This window comes from Furipterus horrens, unplaced genomic scaffold (assembly GCF_987537825.1).
Source record: "Furipterus horrens unplaced genomic scaffold, mFurHor1.1.pri manual_scaffold_3, whole genome shotgun sequence".
NCBI lineage: Eukaryota > Metazoa > Chordata > Mammalia > Chiroptera > Furipteridae > Furipterus > Furipterus horrens.
In genome coordinates, this window is record NW_028327173.1 from 119,451,632 (window position 1) to 119,460,819 (window position 9,188).

The 9,188-nt window shown below is 33.6% G+C and overlaps 1 non-coding gene across 1 annotated transcript; it reads right to left on the reverse strand.

The window, feature by feature from the left end:
* Window positions 1–4,727: 4,727 nt before the first annotated feature.
* On the reverse strand, window positions 4,728–4,834 carry LOC150015826 (U6 spliceosomal RNA). The gene has a single exon (XR_016510200.1). It is a non-coding gene; the product is annotated as a U6 spliceosomal RNA (small nuclear RNA).
* Window positions 4,835–9,188: the final 4,354 nt, after the last annotated feature.

Sequence of the window (9,188 nt, forward strand, 5' to 3'; positions counted from 1 at the left end):
TGGGGAGAAGAGAAATTAAGAACTAATATGATAATAAAATGTGGGTAAACCAGATGATGTGTAAAGGTGAAAATTAATAATCATCATTTATAATAAACTTCTCAGTTTAATTTGTTACATTATATTATATATTAATAATAATACACACCTTAAAATATATTTACAATTTTAAATTTCTTAAGCACGCTTACTTGGGTTATATATATTTTCAGCAAGAACAACTTTATAATGTTCTATAAAAAGTGAGCATACATATATACTATATTACAAAAAAATAAAAACCTGATTTTATTGGTTATTTTGTTACTTTAAACATACTATAATTTCATATGTCCATATACTTTTAATTAGTATAAGTAAATTTATGTGTGCTTATCAACATTATTGTTAAAGACCAATGTAAATTATTTTTCCTTCAGTGTAGCAGATTAGAATGCTAGAATACATTTTAGCTAATGGTACTAGCTAATTGAAATAGAAATGTCTTAATTCATTTCAAAGGTTTTTAGTTTGTAATATGGTGGCTTCAAAAAACATACATTACCAATTTAAGAGGTTATTTTAATCTTGCTAAATATGACAAATTAAGTATTTCTTTCAAGGTTTAAAACCATTTTAATAAGAAAATAAAATAAATAGTGTTTTCTTTTAATGGTTTTCATTAGATTTTCTCTTTCTTATTGTATCGTGGTGGTAAAAACATGTAACAAGAGATCTGCCCTCTAAACTTTTAAGTGTACAATACAGTATGCTGTCTATAGGCACAATGTTGTACAGCAGATCTCTAAAGCTTATTCATCTTGCCTAAATGAAATTTTATACCCAATTTCCCCCTACCTCCAAATCTTGATGCTCACCCTTCTATTCTTTGCTTCCACAAACATGACTATTTTAGACACATTATATAAGTGAAATCACACAGTATGTTTTCTTCTTCTGTGACTGGTTTATTTTCCTTCTCATAATGTCCTCAAGCAGAATCTTCCACTTTTTATGTTGAATTTTACTACAAATTTTTAGCAAATGTTTTTGTTTGTTTATTTTTGTTTCTTTGTTGGGTTTATTTCTCTTTTGTTTTCTATTTAAATATTATATAAATATTTAAAAATATATTTTATATATTCTCTTTATATTTATACACATATATGTACATGTGTATATATATATGTGGGTATATATGTATGAAGAGAATATATAGTAAAATCTTAAAGGACAAAAAGGGTAAAATGATTTAAACAATATTTAGCTTTTCCAGAAATGACAAGGTGTGCTTAGAGAGAATATAAGAGAATATAGTGGATTTGAATTAAAGGTAAATTGAAGGTTATAAGATCACTAAGTGAGCTAAGTGGTGCCACATTAAAAACTGCATTTAGAAATAAAGGTTGTATGTGGGTGACTTGGAATAATAACTCATAATAATAGGATAATTTCAATAGTAATTTCTTAAAATATAAATATATATCATAGATATAAAAATATCACATTCTATGACTATAAAATGACACTATAATCTTGGGCCATTTTCATATTTAAAAAATCAAATATTTTAAAAGTTAGCTTAAAATAGTAAAGCATTCACTAAAATTCTACTTTTGCTGAAATGGAAAGGTTCAAATAAACAAGTAAGATAATATATTTCAATAAATAAATGCACAAGTCACTTTTAAATGATTTGCTCCAAGACAGGATAAAAATAAAACTTGGAAAAAAACCCCATATGTCTAGAGATGCTTTTCTTTTTGCTTTTATATGATGGTTAAAGGCCAAAGATTCTATTAGTACATAATTCTGAAAGTCCAGAGCATAGGCAGTGCAAGAAAGACACTGAAGACGCTGGCTCTTTCTGTCCAGAACTGTGGTCCAGTGTTAGGCTTCACCTTGAGGCTGCTTCCTCCTGGAGTTGGAGGAGGACTTCTGGCAGCCATTGTTCCTCAGTTCAGCCTGCTGCAAGAGAATTGGCAAGAGCCTCTAATTGCGGGGAAAAAGCAAACAAATAAACAAGCAAAAACCTTCCACCAGTTTTAATAGCCCAACATGGGCACCCATAAAGTAGTAATAGAATGTCAATCAAAAATGTGCTTAGAGCCTGATTTCTGAACCAGCTGCTACAAGATGGGTGGGATTGCTCTGGCTGGCCTAGACTGACCATGGCTGGGGTGTGGAGTTCCGGCCAACTGCACCTGCAGTCAGGAAGAGGTGAGATGGATTTGAGGATATCAGCTATAATGTCTACTTCTGCTGACCAGGGCTCTCTTCCTATACAGCTGTGGCACAATAACTATTTGAATTCCAGATATATAGGCTTAAAATGGTTACATTAACTAGCATTTTTGTCTGTTTTTAGCAAAAGATTTATTTATCTGCCCTTTCTACTCCGTGTCACACAAATCAAAGGACATATACATAACTTGACAATTGGTGATATGAATGACTAATTTCATTTAGCTCGACATCGCTTAGACTAGTGATACTTCAAATCACAAAATGGAAAAGTACATATTCTAGAATTACATTCCTTAACCATCCTATGGTGAACCTACTATATGTCAGGCAATTAAGTCCAATGAAGTATATATGGTGTTTCCTTCTGACAGGTGAGGAAGTTGTGGCTTAAAAAGGCCAAGTAACTTCCCCCAGGTGACTGGGTTTAAGAGAGAGGTGCAAGACCATAGCCAGTTCCTTTAATATAAGTCCAATTATCTTTGATTATATGCAATGTAACATGTCCACATTTTATCTATGCCTAACAAGATGCTAACGGTGGATGCTTTCTGTCTCAGTTCTGGGAGAGGTCACAAAAGTGGAGAACAACGCAACAGTGACAAATATCCCCACATTCCAGAGGCAAGGCTGAGACCATGAATGCCAGACTTGTGATATTCATGATCTACTCCTGTTTGGTGACTTTTGGCCTACCATTCTTTTCCAGGGTAAGAGGTTGGATGTAAAGAAACAAGCAGAGAGACTTCTCTTTTCAGAGAATTTTGTAGGAATGCTGTGGCACTTCCCCTCTAATATCTCACTAAGAGAAAAGGGGTGTGATTACCTCATTCTTAAGTTAAGCGAGACTCATCAGAGGGCCTTCTCCTAGGGATTGACCTGTGCCACTTAACGGATATAGGAGAAGTTGAGATTGAAACCGGACCGCAGCTTGGAAAACTCTAAAGGTAAGAGGCTATATAGCTGGCATTCTGGCTAGAGACATACAAAGTAGAGGGAGTTATACTTCTAACAATGATGAGTCAAAAGTTTCTATTTCCAGCTTATCAGATGAGTTTAATTTAGTTTATCCAAATATAGGTAATATCTGGGGGCTGAAACAAGAGTCATGCATGACAACCCATGGGAAATGCATTACCTCTGTAATAATGAGAGAAACCAATATCTCTGATGAACTTCCAAAGTTTCTCAAAAGAAAATCAGCTTAGAACATCCAACAATCTCAGAGAACACTGATAGCACAGAACATGAGTCAAGCAAGCAAAGTTGTTCCTCGTCTTCAACTCTCCTCCTTTTAGGAACTGCAGCCTCAATCTAGGAACCATGCACAGTAAGCAGGGCAGAAGGAGGATGAAGCAGGAAATGAGAGAAAGCTGAATGCAATCCTCACTCGGCCTCACTGCAGTTTCTAGCCTGAAAGAATTCTGAGTTGTAGGAGAGAAGAAAATTAAATTAAAATGATGAATTGGAAAATTGTATTAGGCAGGCCATTTAACTTCTGAAATTAGATTGCTATTATAAGTAAAAGATCCTAAAAACAATTGTTTACCTAACAGTCACTGAAGAAGTTGTGGGACTTTCAGCGATTCGCCCAAATAAAAGGATCACACAGTCCACTGTGGGACATTAATAGTTGTTTTGTGAGTGCAGCCTGTGAGTACTGTGCTTTTGACAAACTGGTACTATACATCCAAATACTAACAATAATCACAGCCATCACCTTGCATTTGAATAAGTTACCTTTCCATTGGTATATACATAGCAACAGGACTTCCTTTTGCATTGAGCAGTGAAGTTAAAGAATTAACATTTTAGGGATTACAAAGATTGCGTCCATTATGCTGCTTGCATATTCTAGTTTTGCAGTCTTGGATCCACTCACACTTAAGCTTTTCCATTCTCAGTTTCATATATATATGCTTTCCTTTAACATGTTTTTCTCAGTCAAATATGATTTTGTTTCACAGAACATATTTGGCACTATCAGGAAACATTTTTAGTTGTTACAACTGGAAGGTGTTACCGGCATCCAGCAGGAAAACTTGGGGATGTTGCTAAACATAGTGCAACGCACAGGAAAGTCTCCCACAACCAATTACCTGGCCTCCAAATCAATGCTTCTGAGGTTGAGAGAACCTCTTTTTAAGCAAGGCCTATTAGAGCTATAAAATATGTAAAATGTCAACCTCAGGATTTGACAGAGAAGGGCCACTTAATGAAGGCTGATGTAACTCAGCATGAATCTGTCTGCAAGTAATGGAAAGTCCAACTTAAACTGGCTTAAAGCAATGAGAGAAGTATTAGCTGACCTAGGAGGATGCTGCGGTAAGGACAGGCTGCAGCAGAGCTAAGGGCTCAGACTCACCTCCCGACTCTCCGCAGGGGCACAGGGTCATTTTGTCCCCTCACAATGCAGGTGCCAGTGAGTTCAAAGCTACACATTTTGAGGTTTGCATCTAGTCACAGAAAGAAAAATACAGCTTTAATAGTTCTCTCTCTTTTTTAAAATTACTGAATGCTTCATAATTCTGTGAGTCATCCTTGCACAGGGGCCACACTAATCTTCTGTGTATCATTCTAATTATAGTATATATGTTGCCGAAGTGAGCACTATAATTCTCTTAAATATAAAAATATTCTGTCCCAAAAGCACCCAACAAATCTGTCCTTAGATGCATTGACCTACCTAAGCCTACTCGAAGCCATTCTTGTGGCTCAAATGTGTTTAGCTTAAGATAACCAGATGGGATACAGTGGAAAGGGATGTGGCGTGCGGAGGACAGCCGCAATGTCCAGAACTTCTCATTATTACCATCGCCATTTTCATCTTTCTTTATTAATAAACATGGACACCTTAAAACACTAATCTGTAAGCTTAAGATAGTGTATCAGAAAAGTGCTAGCAAATGATCACTAATATCTTGAGATTGTGTTTTTTCAGAGCAATAAATACAAAGTAAAAGCGTATGACTTAGGAAATAAATTGGTTTGACAACAAAGTTTCCAAGAATGAGGGAGAATATAAACTTTGAAAAGTAATTTCATCAGACGAAACATTCCATAAACGAATAGAACTTGAAGAAGAGAAGTTAGGAAAAAAGTAGGAACATGGAAGAATTATAAACTCTCTTGTTTCTGGAAAAACAGTATCCACCTGCAAATCAAGACCAAATGTGACTTGATTTCAGGTGCTTTTGTTAAGGGAGGAAGTTAATAAAGACCAGAGAGGCAGAGCTGGAATTTTGATTCCTACATTATGAACCTAATTTAAAACCCCAGATTAAGTAAATTAAACATTCCACATGATTGGATCAGAATAAAATGTTCTGATGACTCAATACAGAGGAAGGACAAACTTTAAATGTCAAAGATCTGGTTTTAGAAGAATTCCTCTTTTGATATTTGTAAGCAAATCATTTCAAAATGGTCGTGAGGAGCCATTTATTTGGGGAAGCACTAGATTTTGGGGATGTTTTCTAATTCATTTATTTTTCATTTTTTCCAATTTATTATAGTTCTTTAATATACAGTTTCCTTCACTTCATGGATATGCTACTCATGACTATGAGGAACCTGGAAATCTTTCTGCCTCTATATATCTTTCCCCACCAAAATTGCATATAACTCCATTAATTGTCTACATTTTTAAAAGTCTGAAGAATATAGGAGGATAATGAAGTAAAATTTTCTGGAAAATCATGATGAGGTTTAGCATATCTGACCAAAAAAAATACCACTGACCTCTGCATAATAGAAAAAAAGAGAAGTCTGTCCAAATAAATTCCTGTTGAAGGACCAACAATTCACTATGGCAAGCAGAGAAATCTAATCTGAAACTGCTAACTAGAAGCAGTTTAGAAAACAATAAAGATCATTACTTCAGCAACCATTTCTGTATGATAATTATGTGTATAATAATTATGTTCCTGGTTCTGCAGGTAAACAATATGTCGATGCTGTCTGGTAAAGCTGAGGATGTAATTAATGTAAATCCTCAAGGAGAGGCCAAACCAAATATGTGGGCCTCCCAAAAAAGAGAAACATCAGCTATGTACATACTACTTAGTAAGAATGGTGATAATGACTCTCAAGTCCCTGTTCTTCCCCTTTCAGTATCTCACCAACTGAGTAATAACCATGTCCTTGAGCCTTGTGTTTTCCATTTTCTGTGATATCATTAATGTTGCACGTTTATGCATTTATAGTTCATTTTCACTAATTAGTATTCCCCTGTATAAATATACTTCAATTTACATATTCATTGTTCTATCAATGGACATTTGGATGATTTCTGACTTTTCACTAGTACAAGAAATGTAACCAAGAATATATGTTTCCTCATCCACATTCAGAAAATCTTCTCAGCAATTATATCTTATATCTGAGATTATCAGGTTATAAGGTATGAACATTTCAAATTTACAAGGTAATGACAAATTTTTCACAAAGAGATTATACTGATTGACCTCTTACTAGCAGGCAAATTACAAATTTTGTTTCATATACTCTAAAAACCTGATTTACAGATATTTTGGGGTTTACCAACACAGTAGATTTGGAACAGTATTATCATTTGTGTTTAATTTGTATTTCCATTAATACCCATAATAATGAACACATTTTTATAGGTTTATTAACTATTATTTTTTCTCATGGAATCATTTTACAGGGTAATTCTGGAGATTTTAGTTTGTGTATAAGAGATTTTCCACTAATCCATCATACTAATCCTTTGTTAGTTGTATATTTTACATATATCTTCAAGTTTAAATTAATGAAGACAAATTTATGAAATGTTTACTTTGAAAAAAATTTTAATTTCCTGCAGTCAAATTTCTCAATATTGTTCTATAAGGCTTGCATATTTTCTCTTTATTGTTAATGAATTTCTTAAATACTTTTCCGTTATATCATACAGCTTCCCCCACTATTTACTTCAAAAAATTTAATATTTGTTTTTGCACACAAATCTTTTCTGCAACTGAAACTGATTTGAGGTTACTATAGTCACAAATCTCAAATCATTTCAAAAGGATAATCAAGTGTTCCTAAAGCACTATTAATAATCCATCCTTTCTCCCACTGATCTGCAAATATACCTCTATCATACGTAGTTCTTATATTTATGTGGATTTGTTTGTAGATCTCTATCTTCTCTCACTGCACTCTTTCTTGACTCTCTCAGTGTTAATGACTCATTGTCTTAATTGCTAAAGTTATATGACAATTGTTTTTTAATTTGGCCAAGATCTTAACCTGTTAATTTTTTAAAGTGTGTCTTGGCTCTTCTTGATCCTTTTTGTTTTATATTGTTATAAATGTCAAGTCTCATAGCAACATTTATAATATTGTTTGGAATGACATTCAACCTACGGATGAATTTTAGAATAAAGTATCTAGGAATAAAACTAACATGAAGTAAAAAATATATATTTTTGGATAAAATTATAATCCTTGGAGAAATTTTTAATCCCTTCTTGAAAGACATTAGATGATACACAAAAAAATGGAGATATCCATGGCTTATAGATAAGATTGCTTTGGCAAATATTCTCTCAAGCTATCCCTCAAGTCTCTCACAATGTCCTGCATGTTCCCTATATTTGGTCCCATTGTCTTCTGTGTAGTTTCTTCAGTTTTCCTTAAACTTTTTGTGATGTGTCTAATCTGATATTAATTGAATTATTAATTTCAACATTATTTTTCATTTTCTGAAGTTTGATTTGATTCATTTCCTAATTTGTTTGGCAACTTTTTATAATCTCCTATTCCTAAGACTTGTTTTGAATTATACATACACTCACACAACTGGTTTTCCATTTCTGACATCATTCTAAATCTGGAAACACTGGGAGTCTGACTTTGTTTTTTGTTACTTCTTCTTGGTCTTATTGTCTCACTGTAGTGCTTTTTTCCTTGCATTTTCTGATGGTGTCAGTTTATATTAATGAAATCTGATCTGTACAAGTTATTTGCATCCTGTATTAAAGGAGTTTCTTTAGAGAGAAACTATGATTGCTTCTGTCAGCTGTCTGTAGGGACTAAACATCAGGAACTAATTTAAAAACAATTTACACCTTAAGATTGTTTGGAACCAAAAATATGATAATATTCAGGTTACAAATCTAATCCATATATCAATTTGAGGCTTTGAATTTTCAGGAGACATCTGTCATCTATCTATCATCTATCTAAATACCTCCCCTAGCCACAGTGTTAAGTTCAAGGCAGAAAAGTTTGCTTATTTTTTCCTCTGTGTAGAACCTCTTTTCTTCTCTCACTCACTAAGTGTGTCACTCTCCAGGACTTTGGCTTTAAATAGGCATCTCCTATGAGTCACCCAATTTTATATGTTTTGTCTCCTTTCTCCTGTACCATATGCACTCATCCAAAAAATGAAACCTTAAAATCTCCCCAAAAGCAAATAAGTTTACAAATTGCTTATCTCTCTCTATGTTCCTATTTTCAATTCACATTTTTGCTTCAGTTAATACCATTAGTTTCTGGTGAGAGGTGTGTGTGTGTGTGTGTGTGTGAGAGAGAGAGAGAGAGAGAGAGAGAGAGAGAGAGAGAGAGAGAGGGAGAGAGAGAGGGGGAGAGAGAGAGAGATTTAAGATTTTGTTTTTTCACAAAAATATTTGTTCAGGATATCTGGTCTTCCTTTTGACATAGAAAAACTCATAACCAAAACTTAAGTATATATTTCAAAATTTTTATTTTTGAGTGATTTTAAGTTATTAAGTTATACATTAGATAAATTAAATGTCAAATAAAATGCATTTTATGTTATACTTCTTTCTTGATAGTTATAACAAAGTGAACTACTATTACCTTCATAAACCGGTGTCTTATGTTGTTACTCTAAACACATTTGCATTAATAAGAAACGCTGTACTGAATACGTATTTGACAGAGTATAACCACACTAGCTATTTCAAAAGTTTCAGAAAATATGTACCAAATGC